A 23,154-nucleotide genomic window follows, 5' to 3' on the forward strand; every position below is an offset into this window, starting at 1 on the left:
ATTCCTTAAACTGGGCATAAACAACACAGTACAAGAACTTATCGAGGCCCACCTTCTCGCGCAGAAAACAAGACTCATGCTGTCCAAATTGGGCAGAAATACGCAGTGGTTTCTAGGCATGAGGGACGCTTTGAAACAAGTCAACAGCACAGCGAGCGTACCAAATGAAATCAGGGGGATCATTGAGATCAGCCCGATTGCGAACAACATGCATCCAGATATACATAAGGCGAGAAGAAAGGCAAGATCTGAATTCCACGAAAGAAGCTTCGCAGGGACAAAAGATGCATTATACGTTGACGCAACCACGTACAGCCACCGATACGGCTCGGTAGCCAGCGTAGTGTATCACCAGCTCAAGGAAATCAACTGCGCCTCGATAAAAACCAACCGCATTCTCGAGGCTGAGGAAGCAGCAGTTCCACACGCTATCATCCAGCAGGGTGACGAGCCCCATGCACATATCATTACGGACTCGCAAGAGGCGTGCAGAAGGTAAAGCAGTGGACGCATATCCATTGCAGCCATTCGCATACTCAAGGCGAGGACAATCACCTTTACGTGATGCTTCATCACGTGGACACCAGGCCATGAGGCTGGCAAAGGGAACCAACGTACGGATGCCAAGGCCCGAGCATACGCCAACCGGGAGGCGCGCACCGAAGGGGAACTGGACGCAGTCGCTAGACGGTACAAAGACCACAAAGACCTTAGTAGAGAGCAGTCGGTTGCCTGTAGACAACTGCGTACTAATACACATCCAAATCTGAGTTTACTCCGCAAAATTTATCCTTCCCCATATGACAACAAATGTCCGCTATGCGGTGAACACCCAACGCTTTACCACGTTACATGGGCCTGTCAGAAAATGCAGGCAGCACCGATAAACAACACACCAACACCGGAGACGTGGGAGGCTGCGCTGTCCAGCTCGAAGCCTGAAGAGCAGCTCAAGCTGATCGACAGGGCTCGCAAGACTGAAAGGCCACTGGGGCCCTGGACTTAGGGCTCCACCTATACGGTGGGAGAACCCTTGTGACAACAAAGTTTTTCAGTCATTCATTCACTTTATTTTAACTGGCTGTTGCGTATTTATTGAAACCCGTGGCCGAGGATTCGACCCAAAGTAAGGAAATTTCCGCGCCTCCCATTTTTTGTTTTGCATACGAACTACTGCCGACTGCCACTGAAAAATATTTGAAGCGTTGCAGGTTGAGAGCACTGAAGCCCTAAGTTTGAAGACGTTAGTTGCGTGCCAACGTTTGCAAGGCACGTTTTCTCTATCCTGCGTCATAGATGACTCCTTTGTGTGCAGCAACTTTTAAAAGGAAGGATTATGAGTTTAAACATTTTTTTGCACCCGTAAAAAAATACACCATGCGCTGACACAGCGAGGAGCTGATTTTGCGCGTAAATGCCTTCATTACGTTAATGAAAATACACTTTTTAAAGGCGATTACCATAATAGATAAATCAATGAGTGCGGCTTTGTAATGTCATGGTTTTGCTTTATATTCAGGTAAAACACTTTATAGACACGTGTGAGTGTGTACAGTTCCAAAAATTCTTTAGTTTCTACGCAAACTCTTTTGGGATGAAGACAAGGGACCTCTTGAAGGAGTCAACATGCCTTTGGCACTACGTATTCCCGTGTGCTCTCTGCGGTGGCTATGAGGCCGTGCTTCGGCGGCGCTAACGGCAGGGTCCTCTCGGCGGCGGCCTCTGCTTGGGGAGCTCAGTTACGAGCAGCGGCAGACGATGCATTTCCACCTGTTGCGTCGCTAATTCTTTATATATAACTTGCTGAGACTATTTTGAATAGTTATGACACTTGTCGGCTGTTATTATCTCCAAGGACTTAGTGGTGCTTACCCACTGCGGGCGACTGGCGGAGACACAGGCGGCGACCACGAGATGGTGAACAACGTTTTGAGGTAAAAAAAAAAATGACTGCAGATTAAGTGTTTTAAATTAAGAATGAATCAGACGCTGGGAAAGCGGTGACTAATGGTAACTAATGAATTCGGGGATATACTTGCACTGTTTAGGATGTTTTGTTTACAGGTTATTTTTAACGTGAATAGATAAAAAATGGAATTGGGAAAGATTTTAGGATGGCAGCTTTTTCTTATATAAAATTGAACTGAATGGTGGACAAGACAAACGGCAGCTGCAATCTCACCGTATGTCCTCCTCTCCTTTTCGAAAGCGCAAATATTTGGTGATGACGACGATGTGCAAAGGAAAGAGCAAGTGCGCGTTGTATTTGTCGCTCCAACAGAGCAAAACAACAAGCGGGTGTTGCAGTTTAGCACCACGTGTAATCGGTTGCGAGAAAATGCTTCGGCATAGCGGAATAATATGTCCGCTATCGTGGATTAGCGGGCAGACGAGGACTAGGTGTAGGATTCTTCATCAATCAGTATATTTCTGGCAACAGGAAGAAGTTCTACAGTATTAAAGAAAGGGTGGCAGCTATCGTAATTAGGCTTAATAAGAGGTACAAGCTGAAAGTGGGGCAGGCCTATGCGCCTACATCCATCAATGATGACCAGATTGTTGAAAGATTCTATCAACACGTGGAATCGGCAATGAACAAAGTAAAATCACAGTACACTGTACTAATGGAAAACTTCAATGCGACGGTATGGAAGACGCAGGCCAGAGACCAGGCGGTAGGCGACTATAGAATAGATTCCAAGAATACCAAGGGGGGAATTATAAGTGAGGTTCGCTAGGAGAAATATTTTACGCATCATGAACACCTTTTTCCGGAAAAGAATGAGCATGAAGTCGTAATAGGAATAGAATGGTGCAAGAAAATGAGGACCAGAACGCGCGAACTGCAGGGCAAGCGTCCACTACCAACTGATTTTATTATCTGTTGATAAAATCATTTGGTTGGTGGCGCTTGTCCTGTCTTTTGGGCGTCCTGGTCCTCGTTTTGGTGCGCTATTGTATTCCTTTTACAATATCTGTTCACCAACTAGCTCAATCTGAAGGCCTACTCAACAAGAAGTGGACGCTGAAGAGTCTCAGTTCTGAGACTAAAAACAAAATATACTTCATACTATGCGCTCAACATGGCATTGTGCAGGATGTAGAGGTCCTCTGATTGGTGCATTGTAGCGACCGCATAATGGTAAAGTCTCGAGTTAGCTTAGACCTGAAGGGAGAGAGAATGAAAGAAATTAGTGAAGTGAAAGCCAATTAATGTCTTAGCGGTACGAAGGAAAGCAGAGGAGTTCAAGTTGTCGCTGCACAACAGATATTTAGCTCTAACTGATAAAGACCATATTATTGTTCAAACAATCTAATATAATGTCACGGCTATTATTTCGGTGTGCGCAGTAGAGTAGCCAGTAGGATGGTTCGACAGCATACCGGCAAGCTACCTCAAGAGAAAGAAATCCGATTAAGAGAATACAGCTGGCAGAGCTATTAGAGGTAACAAATAAGCGCAATTTAGCCTACATAAGGCAGTTTAATATGGGGAAATCTAGCCTGCTGTGAAGAACGAAAGTAGCTTAAAAGCAGTGAAGGGGAAAATAGGCATAGGAAATAGAACTAGATGTATTCGCTATGACACAAAGAGTGCATTGTCATTAGTAATATGGATAAGGTGGCTAATGCAGCCGAAGGGTCAAACACGAATCTGTACAGTAGCCAGTCTAATCAAAACGTTAATGAGAGTTGCAGGAGCGCAGAGCAATGGGATATCCCAGGAGTAAAAATGAAGTAGAAAGCCTTAGGAGCAATGCAAAGGGGCAAGCAGCCCAAGGACATCACCACCATCAGTTCTTGAGGATAAGGTAGTAGCCGATCTCTTGAATGACGGAGGGTACGTTCTGCGAGAAAAAACCGCGATCCTGCAGACTCAATGCCTTATAACCTCGAGCAGCATGCATATCCTTTCTATACTATCCATAAATGCGATAAAGTGCTTTAGTGGTTAAACATGTTTTATTGTTGAGGAAAAGCAGGCCACTATCAGGTGGGAAAAAACCTTTTCCTCGCTCTTGAATTGCGCAGAAATAAAGGAAAAGAAAAAATGGAAGAAAGCTAACTTTGTCTTAATTCATAAGAAAGGAGACGTCAATGCCTTGAAAAATTATATACCGATCAGCATACTGCCCGTTCTACAAGGTATTTGCTGATTATGATAGTGAATTTTTATGACGCAAGAGCATCTGCCAGATATTTACTAAGTTAATCGCAAATAAAATCAAGACAACTTCAGATTTAAATCATTGAAATGATCAGTCAGGCTTTCGTAAAGTATGCTCAGCAGTAGACCATATTCACACTATCGATTAGATGAGAGAGAAATGCGCACTGTAGCACCAACCCCTATCTACAGCGTTCATTTGTTACGAGAAAGCATTTGTCTCAGTGGAAGCCTCAGCTGTCATCCAGGCATTGCGGAATCAGGGTGCAGAAGAGACATGTGAAAATACTGGACGATATCTCTAACGACTGCACAGGTACGATAGTCCTTCATAAGCTCAACAATAAAATTGCAGTAAGAACGGGTGTCTGCCAGGGACACACGATATCACCAACGCTATTCACTGCCTATTTTGAGGACGTGTTCCGAGGCCTGGATTGGGAACATTTTGGGATAAGAGTTTATGAAGAACAGCTAAGAATTTTGCGATTGCTGATGACATTACCTTGCTCAGTCACCCAGTAGATGAGCTGGAAAGCATGGGCAATGAGTTAGGTCGCGCAGAGCAGTGGTTATAAAAATTAACATTAAAAAAACCAAAGTAATGTTCAACAGCCTAGCAAGGAAAGCGCAATGTGGGCGTCTATGGCAGGTTCATTGAGGTCATGAACGCAGATTACCAGCATCCCTCAAGAGAAAAGTATAGAGCTGCTTTATGTTACCGGTACTGACCCATGGAGCCGCAGCGTGGAGGCTAACGAAGAGGGTTCGACTTAAGTTAGGGACAATGCAACGAGCTATGGAAAGAAAAATGATTTGTGTAGTTCTCCGAGCCAGGAAGAGAGCAAAGTGAGCCACGGATCAGGCGTGGTAATGACCTATTCGAAATCAAGTGGAAGAAGTGGGGTTCGCAGGGCATGTTATTCAATGGGAAGGCTAGAAACCGTTGGTCCTTCAGGGTAACGGAGTGGATTCAAAGACAAGGCAACGGTGGCGGGGGACAGCAGAAAGTTAGGTGGGCGGATGAGATTTTAATAAGTTTGCGGGGCTAATGATGATGACGAGAAATAAAGGATTTGGTGAGTTAGCCGGTTTGATATCAATGCAATAAAGAAAAACTGTGGCAATGGCATAGTACTCTCGTGCAGTGGCCAGAGAAGCTGATCTGTTCACGCCGACAACAGTTACAATTTCAGTCGCGGCAATCTTTTTATTCTTTTATTTAATAAGTGTTTGGCTCGGTTACACCGATGGCGGAGACGCGGATCAAGGAACGAACGGCCGCTTAGTAGCTGCGCTATAACAAACTTTCGGTTCCGCCCATTTTGCCCACATGTGCATACCTTAAATGAAAAGGCGGTGAAATTCTTGGAGTGTTTCATTTTGAGAAAATTTTATTAGCGGGCCTGTCGTCCACATACGCTTGTACAAATTTTCCAAATAAATATATACAACTGTCGCATACATGACGATGATGCGACAGTTCCTCTTCAGTAACTTCTCCTTAATAACCTGTATATGAGCTGCGTACCGCATTCCATCCGCGAACGGCGTAAGCTGCCATCTGGAGCTGATGTGTCCTTCCCCCTTTCTCCATGCGCAGACGAGAAAACTCCGCAGGGAAGAGCTCTGTCAAGAGCAGCCGTTTCGCAGAGATCGTCACCGCTTGAATGAGTGATAACAAGGAAAAGCGACGAGTTCTTTATTTTCATCGCCCTGTAAAAGATGTTAACACCGAGCGCCCTCACTGCTTTGGCTACCTAACAATATGCAATAAATGGGCTGGTTGCTGGAGCGCAGTCTGCGGTCGATCACTCGCTGTTACCATTCTAAAGCTGAGGTAATGCGGTACTAACACATCCAACTTGTTATCCTCGAATGCTGATTTGACAGAATATTTGTTACAATATTTACTCTGAAGTTTTCTGAGGTTAACTTTCTATCTAACTGCAGCGAGTGGCTTCAGCGCCTGCTGTTTACCTGTTACAAGTGAGGAGATAGCTTCTCTTCGAGAGAGCACAGGGACTGGCACTGATGGAACCAGCACCCTGGTAAACCAACCTGCAACACTGCAACACGAATGAAAAACACAAGTTCCAGTAGTACTGCAGTAAGGAGGAGCGTGCATTTCCTCTAGCTAGGCCAGCAGTGCCACCGCTGTTTGTGCAGGCGTGACAACGACGTTTATCAAATAAACGAGATTTTATGGCTCCATAGTGGACACCTTCTCATATGCTTAGAACCGAAATAAAAGCTCCGGGAGCCATGTAAACAGTGGCGCTAGTAAGCATGAGCTCCGAGGAAGAGCTTCATAAAAAATCTAGTGTACTTATTTTGTTTAAGGTGACACTGCAGTAGAGGGAGATGAAAACAGGCTCAAAACAGGATAATTATGCTGCATCCACTCTTCTGCACAGACTGCACACTGACAGTGCCTAAACGCCTGCGAGGCCGCACAAAATGCGCATCTAGGCGTCACCTGATGTACTCGGGCCGTGCCATTGAGGCAGAACGCTTTGCACGAGTGCACCCGTACTCTTTGCTTGAACACAAGACTCGAGAGCGGCCTCTGCCGATGGCACCTCTCTCGACACCGTCGCTTAGAGTAGTATTTCCTGAAGGAACAACAGTTAAGAGGCTGGTGGCAATAAGACTGCTGTTCAATTTCTTAAAGCACCTCTCAAAACACCCAAGAAGAGGAAAAACTCGGAAATCTCTATATTGTGTCGCGAACAACTGAACTCAGCGAGCGTCATATGGGATCCGTATCAGTCAAATCAAACGGATAAGATTGAAAAAGTTCAAAGAAGGGCCGCCAGGTTCATTCTGTCAAAATATAGATATACTGATTCCTTGACTGACATGCTACATGAATTACAACTTCCTTCCCTGTCGAAACGAAAGAAGATCACCAGGCTAAAATTTCTTTATCTTTTGCGCAATATTCACTTCAACTTAAACACAAGCCTCTCTTTGCAACAACGCTCGTGTCGCCCTGTAAGAAGCTGTCACACTTACCAGGTTTCACCCATGATGGCCCGTATTAACTGTTTTAAATATTCCTTTTTCCCCAGAACAATAACAGAATGGAATTCCCTGCCTAAGGCCTTTCTGCAAATAGGCAATCTCCCCAAATTTGAAAATTGCTTGCACCGTCATTTACCTGAATAGACATCCCTGTAATTTTGTTTTTCTTTTCTTACGTTTTGTTTCCCTACTGCTATTTTATGGTTGCAAATATTTACCCATTAGCGTTTGTACTTAAGGCCTGTATCTGCAGTGCAGGACGGCCGTGTTGCGACGATTGTCGTTTTCAATTTGACTCTTTGAATTGTGTACTGTTTATACTTGTGGCTGTGTGACTTTTGTTACATATGCGTCTGTTTCCACCCTGTAGCGGCCTGACTGCTGACAGTATCAATAATTAAAAACACTTCTACATCTACCAGAGAAGCGACAATCATGGGCGAAAACTGGCGAGCTCATTCCGGCGACTTTTTAATCCTCGGACTCTCGTCCGTTTCACGCGTCTCCGTGTGTTGCATGGCTGTCGCAGAGCAGCAGCATGGCTCTGGCAGGTGCTCTCCAGAGAGCAACGTAGGAGACAGGTGGGCCACCTTGGTGGCGCAACCTTGAGGCGTCTTCACAACCTTCCAACATATAGTGAGGAAACTCGCCCCCATTGCAGCAGTCAGTTAAATTAATAATTGTTAGGCCGGGAAGGCTTACCACTGGGAGCACCAGCCATCGTAGGCAGCGTCGCGTCGCTTAACCACTGCACCACTGCGCCAGGAGGGATATGAGGATTATAAGGTATCGTAATTAAACCATTACGCTATCCCTTCGTACCTGAAGGCATAGCCCAAGAATCCCCTCCAATATTCTTTTTTCGTCAAGTCTGCATGGATCTTCCATCGCGTGCAACAAGCGCACTCCGTATGCATGGGGCTCCAATTAGCTCTGCACAATCACCTCGCTTGGCGCACATGCACCGTCCACAAGCTACGCCATTGATTAGGAGCACGACTTTAGTAGACTAAAGCCACAATAAAAACAGCCACGTAGGTCGTAAGGGTAATCCAACATTATGGTGATGTTGTATCATCACCGTAACTTTTGCATGCGTTGCGCTTAGCCCTCATATTTCGTAGAGTAATATTATTTTGAGGTGTTTTTTTAAAGGTGCATACGAAAACTTTCGTTCCAACACAAAGATGTGATAAATGTGTAAAAGAAATGGCATGTCTCCAAAACTGAATGATACCACTCACTGGTGACTGCAGAGGGGTAGAGCGCCGAACTTTCAGCGTGCAGAAAGCGACGAGAGGAGGGCACAGGCGCGCAGACGGTGAGTTTCGAACGTTGACTTGCGATAACTTATCTTCTGCGAAACACAAAAAAATTCCAGGTGATGAATATCTCTTAAGGGTCGTTCTTTAAACTTCCGCGGCTTCATCCTGAGACACACCGCATAAAATTAAAGTGTTGGGAATAAGAGTTTATGGAGAGTACCTTAGTAATCTGTGATTATCTGATGACATTGCCTTGCCTTTCAGGATTTCAATTGCAAAACAAGATCAATGAGTTAGACTGGCGTTGCTCTATTGCGGGTCCAAAATTATATGCAAGAAATGAAAGCAATGTTTAATCTCTTACGGGAACAGCAGTTTACAATTGGTAGCGAGGTGCTGGATGTATTGAGGGAATACGTCTACGTGAAGATACGGATCAGGAGAGTGAAAGAACTAGAAGAGTAAGAATAGGGCGGAGCGCAATTGAGAGGTTCTCTCAGAACATGAATGAGAGTTCACGAATATCCCTGAAGAGAAAGTTATACAACAGCTGTATCTTATCGGTACTCACCGATGGGATAAAAGCGTCGAGGCAAACGAAAAGAGTTCAAATTAAGCGCAGCCAGCTATGGAAAGATAAATTATTTTTATGACGTTGAGGGGCAGGAAAAGGGTAGAGTGGGCTATCGATCAATCGCGTATCTTTTATTTATTTATAGAATACTGCTGACTCCAAGATGGGTCCAAGCAGTAGGGGCAAAAGTACATAAAAAGAAGCGCGGCAAATTACAGAGCACAAAACTAACGCATGAGTAATGGAAGATACTAAAGAACAAGGAAAAAACAATTCAGCAATTATCAATAAGCAATTTTGTTAATGGCACCGTTGCTGCTTATAACCTCAGGCGGGAGTTCATTCCATTTAGTTATTGTGTGAGGAAAAAATGAGTATTTAAAAGCTGATTCTATCGATGTGCGGTGTTAGTGATTCCTTGTGACGATGGAGTGTTAGTCGCGTTGTGATCGGTTTAAGAAATAAATGAGTGCTCATGGAGAGCTTGTTACTTTTGAGTAGGAAAAGAAATTTCGATCGTTGAATTTTTCTTCGTGTTTGCAATGTCTGTATGTTGTTTTGTGCTCCATAAGAGTGGTTGGAGAGTCAGTAGAACAATATGTATTAAAGATGAATCTATCAAACTTTTGCTGGATCATTTCCAGGGCCTGAATGTTATATTTTTTGTAAGGGTCCGAGACGGTGCATGCGTACTCAAGTTTCGGTCCGATGATGGATGTGTAGGCTAGAAGCTTTGCACCAGAAGGGGCACCTTTTAATGTATGCTTAAGAAAGCAAAATTTCCGAAAGGATGACGTACAGCCCCCGTCAAAAGTATACAGCCCAAGGAGTTTGCTTCTAAGCTGCTTAGCGGGGCCCCCTAGCACATCTCAAAGTCCAAACCTTGGGAAAATTAAGGACGCATAGCCATTCCTCTTTCGAGAAATTACGGTCGCTGAGGAGGCACAACGAGGCTGATCGCAAGCCTCACAATCAAACCCCTTGGGCTGTATATTTTTTTACGGGGGTGTATATATGTTGGTTATATGTTTATTCCAGCTAAGTTTAGTGGCTATAGTAACACCTAAGTAACACCAGCTATTACATCCTAGTCGAAATCAGGACGAAGAACTGGGCTTGGGCAAGGCGTCTTATCCGAAGGCAAGATGAACGATAGTCCCCAAGGGTAAAAGACTGGATTCCGAGTGAAGGGAAGCCTAGCTGGGGTTGGCAGTGAAATTAAGTGGGGAAATGAGACTAAGAAATTCGCGAGGATCGGGTGGCCGCAGCTCACACCGGAGAGGTCTCTTTGGACAGCTATGGAAGAGGCCTTTTTCCTTCCTGTGCGGTTTTCCTCAGGGAATTATTTTTTTCCATTTGATATACGGTGTGGCGCATTATGAGGGCTAAGCGCAACGAGCAATGATCAGGAAACCTTATTTGATGAAGTAAATATGAGCCTTAAGCAATCCATATGGCGGCTTTATGCTGCATTAGTGACACACTGAGCGCACAGGAAATGCAAGCTGAACCAAACGGACAGATCTCAAGGCACTTCATGCAAGAGATGTGGACTGCCCTCGTTAGTTCCTCGGGTGGCTAAATAATAAATATTTTAATAAAATCCCCGGTTGCCATTAATACGTACATCATGGTGGCGAGCTGCAGTAAGAGCTTCCTTTAGGCAGCTTCAGGGGGCCCGAAGTCTCCACTGTGGCAACGGCAGCATTCCAAGGAAATCTCGAGAAAATCTCGCCCATTCTAATGCGCTGGCTTCTGTGCTGACAGACGATAACGAACACACCTACATAGGACGCGAATGTCTTACTTCTGTTAACGAAGGGCGCGCCAACGCATTGCTACTTGATGGATCTTTCAGGAATGATAACCAGCATTAGATTCCCCCACCTTGGAGCAGAGTCCCCTACCTTGGGGGATTCCCCTAAAAATTTGACGAACACTGTTCCCACTTCGAGTTATTGATCTATTCGCTCTCGCCCTACCATAAGATTGCCGTCCCGGTTTGCTCAGTTGGTAGAGCAACTGCTCCAGAGAAGCGGTGGTCCCGGGTTCGAACACCGGACCAGGACGAATTTTTATTTAACTGCGAAGTTTCTGAGAAAGCTGTATAGTTTTCCTTTGTAGCCGTATGGCTGCACTTGGGTGGACATCAATGAGTAATTACTCCCTTATTACATTCTGAAATGGCAATGTAAACGCTAAACCTCCGCGCCACGTGGAGGGTAGTCGGCTTCCTCTATGAAAGAACGGCTAAAAGCAGGCTTAGAATAGAAATTTAACCGAAAAAAAAAACAAAACTAAATATTAATCAGAACAGTTAAATTTGCAAGAAACACAAAGTTCCTGTCTCATTATCCTGCTGGTGACTTATATGAATAGGTTACGGGCTAGGATTGGAATGAAAGTTGTTCTGCTGTCTTGAAAAGGAACAAATCCGTAATTCATCGTGCTGGTAGGTCATTTTTTTAAAGTTGTCGCTTTCTTGAAATCTTCTTTTGAAGAGTAAAGAATCAGTCGAAAACTTTAAGGATCTTAAACACACCTTATTTTTTCCTGATAATTCAAGAATAGGCTGAAAAACACCGAGGGAAAGTTTCTGTGCCCATTGCACCTAGACTTTCTCCCGTGGGTATTCTTTCAAGCGCCTTTTGTAGAACGTATCGCTTTTCAGCAAATGTCTCCGAATTTTCCGTTTAAAACTTGATCTGGGAACAAAGTCTTAACGCTGAGGCTAGCAGCATTAGCTTCGATATAATTGCTGAAAAAACGGTGAACATCGCGAAAGGTTCGATATTTTCTGCCACGTGTATCTGTGTAGGCCATTTTATGAGACAGGAAATGTGACGCTGTACATACCTTAAGACATATGTTTTCAGAAAATATGAAGATTTTTCTGACAAACAGCTGTGTATTCGTTTCCTTCACTACAGTTGTTTAGTACAAAGAAAATTAAAATCAGCCTGAAAAATTTGGAGGCTTATCAAGGTTAAGCCCAGTGGATGCGAAGCATGTTAAGCAGCTGCCTCAGTGTGGATGGGGCATTCCTATTATTAACGTCCTTAGCGATTGGAGGCATCTTGACCGCGTACACGCCCGGCGCAAAGACGCTGGCGCGGTTGCGGGCACAGAGACTGACGCGACTGCGGGCTTGCGCTGCTTCATCCCTGGCGTGACGTCACATATCCCGTGATGCAGCGATGGTGGCGCCGCCGCCGCGTCGCGCGCGACGGCGCGAACCGAAGCGTGGAGGCCTCCGCCGGGCGACATCCGACGGCGCGATATGAGGCCCCATCTGCAGCCGGTGTGACGTCATCACGTGACGTCACATCATGTGATCTCACTTCAAGGTCAATGGTGGCCACCGCCGGGAGGCGACCGACGGCGCGATATGAGGCCCCATCTGCAGCCGGTGTGACGTCATCACGTGACGTCATGTCACGTGACCCCACTTCAGGGTCAATGGTGGCCACCGCCGGGCGTCGCGCGAAGGCCCGAAACCTACGTTAATATGCTTCGCACAAAAGATAAATCTCCCGGTAGCAGCAGTGGCAGCGCATCGGAGTGCACGCTCTGAGCCTTCGTTCCGTCTGTTTTGCAGAATCCAGCTGTCATATGTGTAGAAATCAGAAGCAAGAAAGAAAGCCGTCATCGGGATCGTCGTCTCTACGGGCAGGTGGTGCGAAAAACGACTAAAGCTTTTGCGCAGTTGGGACTTTGACGCCACCAGGATCACCGAAGCGCATAAAAGGAACCGCCCGGCATAGCCACTCCTCATTTGGCAGCAGTGGCAGCGCAGAGGACTGCACGCTCTGAGCCTTGGTTCCGTCTGTTTTGCAGAATCCCGCTGTCATATGTGTAGAAATCCGAAGCAAGAAAGAAAGCCGTCACCGGGATCATCGTCTCTACGGGCAGGTGGTGCGAAAAACGACCGAAGCTTCTGCGCAGTTGAGACTTTGATGCCACCAGGATCACCGAAGCGCATAAAAGGAACCGCCCGGCATAGCCACTCCTAATTTGGCAGCAGTGGCAGCGCAGAGGATTGCACGCTCTGAGCCTTCGTTCCGTCTGTTTTGCAGAATCCCGCTATCATATGTGTAGAAATCAGAAGCAAGAAAGAAAGCCGTCACCGGGACCATCGTCTCTACGGGCAGGTGGTGCGAAAAACGACCGAAGCTTCTGCGCAGTTGAGACTTTGATGCCACCAGGATCACCGAAGCGCATAAATGGAACCGCCCGGCATAGCCACTCCTCATTTGGCAGCAGTGGCAGCGTAGAGGACTGCACGCTCTGAGCCTTCGTTCCGTCTGTTTTGCAGAATCCCGCTGTCATAAGTGTAGAAATCAGAAGCAAGAAAGAAAGCCGTCACCGGAATCGTCGTCTCTACGGGCAGGTGGTGCGAAAAACGACCGAAGCTTCTGCGCAGTTGAGACTTTGATGCCACCAGGATCACCGAAGCGCATAAAAGGAACCGCCCGGCATAGCCACTCCTAATTTGGCAGCAGTGGCAGCGCAGAGGACTGCACGCTCTGAGCCTTCGTTCCGTATGTTTTGCAGAATCCCGCTGTCATATGTGTAGAAATCAGAAGCAAGAAAGAAAGCCGTCACCGGGATCGTCGTCTCTATGGGCAGGTGGTGCGAAAAACGACCGAAGCTTCTGCGCAGTGGAGACTTTCATGCCACCAGGATCACCGAAGCGCATAAAAGGAACCGCCCGGCATAGCCACTCCTCATTTGGCAGCAGTGGCAGCGCAGAGGACTGCACGCTCTGAGCCTTCGTTCCGTCTGTTTTGCAGAATCCCGCTGTCATATGTGTAGAAATCAGAAGCAAGAAAGAAAGCCGTCACCGGGATCGTCGTCTCTACGGGCAGGTGGTGCGAAAAACGACCGAAGCTTCTGCGCAGTTGGGACTTTGATGCCACCAGGATCACCGAAGCGCATAAAAGGAACCGCCCGGCATAGCCACTCCTCATTTGGCAGCAGTGGCAGCGCAGAGGACTGCACGCTCTGAGCCTTCGTTCCGTCTGTTTTGCAGAATCCCGCTGTCATATGTGTAGAAATCAGAAGCAAGAAAGAAAGCCGTCACCGGGATCGTCGTCTCTACGGGCAGGTGGTGCGAAAAACGACCGAAGCTTCTGCGCAGTTGGGACTTTGATGCCACCAGGATCACCGAAGCGCATAAAAGGAACCGCCCGGCATAGCCACTCCTCATTTGGCAGCAGTGGCAGCGCAGAGGACTGCACGCTGTGAGCCTTCCTTCCGTCTGTTTTGCAGAATCCCGCTGTCATATGTGTAGAAATCAGAAGCAAGAAAGAAAGCCGTCACCGGGATCGTCGTCTCTACGGGCAGGTGGTGCGAAAAACGACCGAAGCTTCTGCGCAGTTGGGACTTTGATGCCACCAGGATCACCGAAGCGCATAAAAGGAACCGCCCGGCATAGCAACTCCTCATTTGGCAGCAGTGGCAGCGCAGAGGACTGCACGCTCTGAGCCTTCGTTCCGTCTGTTTTGCAGAATCCCGCTGTTATATGTGTTGAAATCAGAAGCAAGAAAGAAAGCCGTCACCGGGATCGTCGTCTCTACGGGCAGGTGGTGCGAAAAACGACCGAAGCTTCTGCGCAGTTGGGACTTTGATGCAACCAGGATCACCGAAGCGCATAAAAGGAACAGCCCGGCATAGCCACTCCTCATTTGGCAGCAGTGGCAGCGCAGAGGACTGCACGCTCTGAGCCTTCGTTCTGTCTGTTTTGCAGAATCCCGCTGTCATATGTGTAGAAATCAGAAGCAAGAAAGAAAGCCGTCACCGGGATCGTCGTCTCTACGGGCAGGTGGTGCGAAAAACGACCGAAGCTTCTGCGCAGTTGGGACTTTGATGCCACCAGGATCACCAAAGCGCATAAAAGGAACCGCCCGGCATAGCCACTCCTCATTTGGCAGCAGTGGCAGCGCAGAGGACTGCACGCTCTGAGCCTTCCTTCCGTCTGTTTTGCAGAATCCCGCTGTCATATGTGTAGAAATCAGAAGCAAGAAAGAAAGCCGTCACCGGGATCGTCGTCTCTACGGGCAGGTGGTGCGAAAAACGACCGAAGCTTCTGCGCAGTTGAGACTTTGATGCCACCAGGATCACCGAAGCGCATAAAAGGAACCGCCCGGCATAGCCACTCCTCATATGGCAGCAGTGGCAGCGCAGAGGACTGCACGCTCTGAGCCTTCGTTCCGTCTGTTTTGCAGAATCCCGCTGTCATATGTGTAGAAATCAGAAGCAAGAAAGAAAGCCGTCACCGGGATCGTCGTCTCTACAGGCAGGTGGTGCGAAAAACGACCGAAGCTTCTGCGCAGTTGGGACTTTGATGCCACCAGGATCACCGAAGCGCATAAAAGGAACCGCCCGGCATAGCCACTCCTCATTTGGCAGCAGTGGCAGCGCAGAGGACTGCACGCTCTGAGCCTTCGTTCCGTCTGTTTTGCAGAATCCCGCTGTCATATGTGTAGAAATCAGAAGCAAGAAAGAAAGCCGTCACCGGGATCGTCGTCTCTACGGGCAGGTGGTGCGAAAAACGACCGAAGCTTCTGCGCAGTTGGGACTTTGATGCCACCAGGATCACCGAAGCGCATAAAAGGAACCGCCCGGCATAGCCACTCCTCATTTGGCAGCAGTGGCAGCGCAGAGGACTGCACGCTCTGAGCCTTCGTTCCGTCTGTTTTGCAGAATCCCGCTGTCATATGTGTAGAAATCAGAAGCAAGAAAGAAAGCCGTCACCGGGATCGTCGTCTCTACGGGCAGGTGGTGCGAAAAACGACCGAAGCTTCTGCGCAGTTGGGACTTTGATGCCACCAGGATCACCGAAGCGCATAAAAGGAACCGCCCGGCATAGCCACTCCTCATTTGGCAGCAGTGGCAGCGCAGAGGACTGCACGCTGTGAGCCTTCCTTCCGTCTGTTTTGCAGAATCCCGCTGTCATATGTGTAGAAATCAGAAGCAAGAAAGAAAGCCGTCACCGGGATCGTCGTCTCTACGGGCAGGTGGTGCGAAAAACGACCGAAGCTTCTGCGCAGTTGGGACTTTGATGCCACCAGGATCACCGAAGCGCATAAAAGGAACCGCCTGGCATAGCCACTCCTCATTTGGCAGCAGTGGCAGCGCAGAGGACTGCACGCTCTGAGCCTTCCTTCCGTCTGTTTTGCAGAATCCCGCTGTCATATGTGTAGAAATCAGAAGCAAGAAAGAAAGCCGTCACCGGGATCGTCGTCTCTACGGGCAGGTGGTGCGAAAAACGACCGAAGCTTCTGCGCAGTTGAGACTTTGATGCCACCAGGATCACCGAAGCGCATAAAAGGAACCGCCCGGCATAGCCACTCCTCATATGGCAGCAGTGGCAGCGCAGAGGACTGCACGCTCTGAGCCTTCGTTCCGTCTGTTTTGCAGAATCCCGCTGTCATATGTGTAGAAATCAGAAGCAAGAAAGAAAGCCGTCACCGGGATCGTCGTCTCTACGGGCAGGTGGTGCGAAAAACGACCGAAGCTTCTGCGCAGTTGGGACTTTGATGCCACCAGGATCACCGAAGCGCATAAAAGGAACCGCCCGGCATAGCCACTCCTCATTTGGCAGCAGTGGCAGCGCAGAGGACTGCACGCTCTGAGCCTTCGTTCCGTCTGTTTTGCAGAATCCCGCTATCATATGTGTAGAAATCAGAAGCAAGAAAGAAAGCCGTCACCGGGATCATCGTCTCTACGGGCAGGTGGTGCGAAAAACGACCGAAGCTTCTGCGCAGTTGAGACTTTGATGCCACCAGGATCACCGAAGCGCATAAAAGGAACCGCCCGACATAGCCACTCCTAATTTGGCAGCAGTGGCAGCGCAGAGGACTGCACGCTCTGAGCCTTCGTTCCGTATGTTTTGCAGAATCCCGCTGTCATATGTGTAGAAATCAGAAGCAAGAAAGAAAGCCGTCACCGGGATCGTCGTCTCTACGGGCAGGTGGTGCGAAAAACGACCGAAGCTTCTGCGCAGTTGAGACTTTGATGCCACCAGGATCACCGAAGCGCATAAAAGGAACCGCCCAGCATAGCCACTCCTCATTTGGCAGCAGTGGCAGCGCAGAGGACTGCACGCTCTGAGCCTTCGTTCCGTCTGTTTTGCAGAATCCCGCTGTCATATGTGTAGAAATCAGAAGCAAGAAAGAAAGCCGTCACCGGGATCGTCGTCTCTACGGGCAGGTGGTGCGAAAAACGACCGAAGCTTCTGCGCAGTTGGGACTTTGATGCCACCAGGATCACCGAAGCGCATAAAAGGAACCGCCCGGCATAGCCACTCCTCATTTGGCAGCAGTGGCAGCGCAGAGGACTGCACGCTCTGAGCCTTCGTTCCGTCTGTTTTGCAGAATCCCGCTGTCATATGTGTAGAAATCAGAAGGAAGAAAGAAAGCCGTCACCGGGATCGTCGTCTCTACGGGCAGGTGGTGCGAAAAACGACCGAAGCTTCTGAGCAGTTGGGACTTTGATGCCACCAGGATCACCGAAGCGCATAAAAGGAACCGCCCGGCATAGCCACTCCTCATTTGGCAGCAGTGGCAGCGCAGAGGACTGCACGCTGTGAGCCTTCCTTCCGTCTGTTTTGCAGAATCCCGCTGTCATATGTGTAGAAATCAGAAGCAAGAAAGAAAGCCGTCACCGGGATCGTCGTCTCTACGGGCAGGTGGTGCGAAAAACGACCGAAGCTTCTGCGCAGTTGGGACTTTGATGCCACCAGGATCACCGAAGCGCATAAAAGGAACCGCCCGGCATAGCAACTCCTCATTTGGCAGCAGTGGCAGCGCAGAGGACTGCACGCTCTGAGCCTTCGTTCCGTCTGTTTTGCAGAATCCCGCTGTCATATGTGTAGAAATCAGAAGCAAGAAAGAAAGCCGTCACCGGGATCGTCGTCTCTACGGGCAGGTGGTGCGAAAAACGACCGAAGCTGATGCGCAGTTGGGACTTTGATGCCACCAGGATCACCGAAGCGCATAAAAGGAACAGCCCGGCATAGCCACTCCTCATTTGGCAGCAGTGGCAGCGCAGAGGACTGCACGCTGTGAGCCTTCGTTCCGTCTGTTTTGCAGAATCCCGCTGTCATATGTGTAGAAATCAGAAGCAAGAAAGAAAGCCGTCACCGGGATCGTCGTCTCTACGGGCAGGTGGTGCGAAAAACGACCGAAGCTTCTGCGCAGTTGGGACTTTGATGCCACCAGGATCACCGAAGCGCATAAAAGGAACCGCCCGGCATAGCCACTCCTCATTTGGCAGCAGTGGCAGCGCAGAGGACTGCACGCTCTGAGCCTTCCTTCCGTCTGTTTTGCAGAATCCCGCTGTCATATGTGTAGAAATCAGAAGCAAGAAAGAAAGCCGTCACCGGGATCGTCGTCTCTACGGGCAGGTGGTGCGAAAAACGACCGAAGCTTCTGCGCAGTTGAGACTTTGATGCCACCAGGATCACCGAAGCGCATAAAAGGAACCGCCCGGCATAGCCACTCCTCATTTGGCAGCAGTGGCAGCGCAGAAGACTGCACGCTCTGAGCCTTCGTTCCGTCTGTTTTGCAGAATCCCGCTGTCATATGTGTAGAAATCAGAAGCAAGAAAGAAAGCCGTCACCGGGATCGTCGTCTCTACGGGCAGGTGGTGCGAAAAACGACCGAAGCTTCTGCGCAGTTGGGACTTTGATGCCACCAGGATCACCGAAGCGCATAAAAGGAACCGCCCGGCATAGCCACTCCTCATTTGGCAGCAGTGGCAGCGCAGAGGACTGCACGCTCTGAGCCTTCGTTCCGTCTGTTTTGCAGAATCCCGCTATCATATGTGTAGAAATCAGAAGCAAGAAAGAAAGCCGTCACCGGGATCATCGTCTCTACGGGCAGGTGGTGCGAAAAACAACCGAAGCTTCTGCGCAGTTGAGACTTTGATGCCACCAGGATCACCGAAGCGCATAAAAGGAACCGCCCGGCATAGCCACTCCTAATTTGGCAGCAGTGGCAGCGCAGAGGACTGCACGCTCTGAGCCTTCGTTCCGTATGTTTTGCAGAATCCCGCTGTCATATGTGTAGAAATCAGAAGCAAGAAAGAAAGCCGTCACCGGGATCGTCGTCTCTACGGGCAGGTGGTGCGAAAAACGACCGAAGCTTCTGCGCAGTTGAGACTTTGATGCCACCAGGATCACCGAAGCGCATAAAAGGAACCGCCCGGCATAGCCACTCCTCATTTGGCAGCAGTGGCAGCGCAGAGGACTGCACGCTCTGAGCCTTCGTTTCGTCTGTTTTGCAGAATCCCGCTGTCATATGTGTAGAAATCAGAAGCAAGAAAGAAAGCCGTCACCGGGATCGTCGTCTCTACGGGCAGGTGGTGCGAAAAACGACCGAAGCTTCTGCGCAGTTGGTACTTTGATGCCACCAGGATCACCGAAGCGCATAAAAGGAACCGCCCGGCATAGCCACTCCTCATTTGGCAGCAGTGGCAGCGCAGGGGACTGCACGCTCTGAGCCTTCGTTCCGTCTGTTTTGCAGAATCCCGCTATCATATGTGTAGAAATCAGAAGCAAGAAAGAAAGTCGTCACCGGGATCATCGTCTCTACGGGCAGGTGGTGCGAAAAACGACCGAAGCTTCTGCGCAGTTGAGACTTTGATGCCACCAGGATCACCGAAGCGCATAATGGAACCGCCCGGCATAGCCACTCCTCATTTGGCAGCAGTGGCAGCGCAGAGGACTGCACGCTCTGAGCCTTCGTTCCGTCTGTTTTGCAGAATCCCGCTGTCATATGTGTAGAAATCAGAAGCAAGAAAGAAAGCCGTCACCGGGATCGTCGTCTCTACGGGCAGGTGGTGCGAAAAACGACCGAAGCTTCTGCGCAGTTGAGACTTTGATGCCACCAGGATCACCGAAGCGCATAAAAGGAACCGCCCGGCATAGCTACTCCTAATTTGGCAGCAGTGGCAGCGCAGAGGACTGCACGCTCTGAGCCTTCCTTCCGTCTGTTTTGCAGAATCCCGCTGTCATATGTGTAGAAATCAGAAGCAAGAAAGAAAGCCGTCACCGGGATCGTCGTCTCTACGGGCAGGTGGTGCGAAAAACGACCGAAGCTTCTGCGCAGTTGGGACTTTGATGACACAAGGATCACCGAAGCGCATAAAAGGAACCGCCCGGCATAGCCACTCCTCATTTGGCAGCAGTGGCAGCGCAGAGGACTGCACGCTCTGAGCCTTCCTTCCGTCTGTTTTGCAGAATCCCGCTGTCATATGTGTAGAAACCAGAAGCAAGAAAGAAAGCCGTCACCGGGATCGTCGTCTCTACGGGCAGGTGGTGCGAAAAACGACCGAAGCTTCTGCGCAGTTGGGACTTTGATGCCACCAGGATCACCGAAGCGCATAAAAGGAACCGCCCGGCATAGGCACTTCTCGTTTGGCAGCAGTGGCAGCGCAGCGGACTGCACGCTCTGAGCCTTCGTTTCGTCTGTTTTGCAGAATCCCGCTGTCATATTGTCACGTTGTAGTGACGGCAGTCCAGCGGTCAGGAAAACACCAGAAATACTTGCAAAAGAAGCTCTTTATTTGGGCTGACTTGCGCCCGCAAAAGAACTGACTCACTCGGTGGCGGCGTAGAAAGAGAAATTTATTTTTTCTGTTTTAACATAGAAAATACAAAACAAAACAGATGAACTTAATTCTCTGATCAGTCAAGCACATGCGCAGTCACGCAGCACTGAGCACGTCAGTAATGCAGTAAAAATGCCGATACTCGACCGCCGCAGGACGATAAACATGCCGACACACAAGAGCATATTTTGAAACACTTCGGGAGAACTAGTGCGCGCTTCCAGGCGGGTTAAAAACATGCGTGACACTAATGTCCAAAAGGTGCGCGCAACTACACACTCAAACATTGCGTGCTGCAAAGTTTCAAGCAGACCGCACTGCGGGCTTCGGGCGGAGGGCGCCACGCCCCACGCCGCAAGGCGGTCTCTTGTGGGCAGGACCCGCCAGCCTCGCAGCCAGCCGAAGTCCCTGACATCTGCAGGAAGCGTAGCTGAGGTCAGTTGGCGCCAGCGTTCCCGTCTCGTTTTCTGGAGTTGTTCGCGGGTCAGCGCAGCGACCGTTAGTGCTTCACACACTCTGGAGGGCGGCGTTTCATCAACATCCAGATCGGGAACGCTGGCAGTCAACGACGTCAGTGTGCGACGCACATTAACGAAAAATGCCGGCGGCTGCTCGGCTGTAGGGCCAACCACGTGTTGTGAAAAAAACACGTTACGCGCTGTACCCAGAAAGTATGTGAGGAGTGTTCTCCCGGGATAATCTGGGTTGCGTACAAGATCTCGTACTCCTCGCAAGGCGAGCACATTGCACATGGTGCGTATACAAGGTATACCAAACCCACCCATGTACGATGGAAGGCGCATGAACATTCGTGACACAAGTTCGGTTTTGCCCGCCCAAACGAAAGAGCCACAGGCCGAGGTTAGCCTGCGAGCAAACGTGCGCGGTGGGTTTGCGACGCGGGCGACAAAAAAACATGCGGCTAGGACTGTAGACTTAACTATATAGCAGCGCTCTGCCATTGAAAGGCGGAAAGTTGACACCACCGAGAGGCGTTTCACAGCCTTCGTGCGGAGGATAGTCCAGGTTTCGCGGGCTACTTCTCCGCTGGCGAGGAATACTACTCCCAGGACTTTCACTCCCTGCACCCACTCCACCTCGCCCGCAAGGTTCGGTGTGAAGGTACCAAAGCTTAGTGCCTTGCTTTTTGCCCTGTTCAATAGGGCCCCAGATATCTCGCTGTACTCGAGAAACAGCCGCGAAAAAGCGGCGTAGCTATCCTCGTCCTTGAGGAAAAGCGACACGTCATCGGCGTAGGCCGATACCTTGATTTGGCCCTGGCCAGGCAGAGGGAAGCCGCGTATGGATGGGCTGTCGTTAATGCGCCGGATGAGTGGATCCAGGCGCAACACGAAGAATGTTGGGGAGAGAGGGCATCCTTGTCTTATGCCCCTGGTGACTGAGAAGGGAGCGCTCTGGTGGCCGTTTACGGAGAGACGGGCATTCAGGTCTGCGTAAAGTAAGCGCAGCCTGCTGACAATTTGCGGAGGGAATCCGAAGGCTTCAAGGACTCCGAACAGATACGAGTGTTCCATCCGATCGAATGCTTTCGCCTGGTCTAGTGAAACAAAGCACCCGCTGAAGCCCGTCCTGCTGGCAAATGTGAACAGGTCTCTAGTGAGTGCCAATGCATCAAACACAGTGCGGTCAGGGACGCTGCTGGTTTGAGCCCGGTGGATTAGGTGAGGTAGGATCGTCCGCATTCTTGTGTTCAGTAAAGATGTGACTATTTTGTAATCTGCGTTTAAGAGGCTTATGGGCCGCCATGCTTGCGGGTCGGAGGGGTCACCGCCCGCTTTCGGAATGAGTATGATGCGACATTCGCGGAAAGAGTTTGGACGTAACCCATCCGCGAGGAAGCCGTTGACCATCTTCAGGAGCGCTCCTTGGATCTCGTAAAAAAAGTTTGAATAAAAACTTGTTGGAATGCCGTCTGTACCGGGGGCAGAGGCTGCATTCATACTCTGCAGGATGGCGTGCAGCTCTTGGCTTGTGGCTGGTGCGCAAAGGTTTTCATGCAACTCTTCAGCTACTCGTGGCAAGTTTCGTGGCAAGTAGAAGCCCGTCATAACCATCTTGAAGATGTAGCCATCTGTCCGTAGAGAACAGGTTCGAAAAGTGGCTTGCGAAGATCGTGCAGATATCGGCCGTGGTTTTGCTTTGGGTGCCGTCTGGGAGTGTCACGAAAGGCACAGTAGCGGGAGCGAATTCCTCTGCCGTGCCTGCGCGCACGTGTCGTAGCACAGCCGGGTCTGATATCAGCCGCCCGAGCTGGTGTGCACGACTAGCTGCCCGTGATGACTGGCAGAGCAACACGTGGTAACGTGCTTTAAGTAGACTCAGGTAATCGCTCATGGCAAAGGTTAAGGGTGCTCCCCTTTGCACTATACGGATGCGCTTGAGGGTGTCATTCAGTGCATGAGTTACCCGGCGTCTGCGGTCTTGACCGGCCGCCACCAGAGTTGCCTGCCAACGAGCCTTGAGTGTGTCCCATGAATCAGTCG

At 49.4% G+C, this 23,154-nt stretch overlaps 1 pseudogene; it reads left to right on the forward strand.

Moving 5' to 3' along the window:
- Positions 1–208: 208 nt before the first annotated feature.
- Positions 209–23,154, forward strand: part of LOC149326853 (uncharacterized) — a 56,488-nt pseudogene continuing 33,542 nt past the window's right edge.

Source organism: Amblyomma mixtum, chromosome 10, assembly GCF_055824585.1.
Source record: "Amblyomma mixtum isolate Tamu chromosome 10, ASM5582458v1, whole genome shotgun sequence".
In the NCBI taxonomy this organism is placed as follows: Eukaryota; Metazoa; Arthropoda; class Arachnida; order Ixodida; family Ixodidae; genus Amblyomma; species Amblyomma mixtum.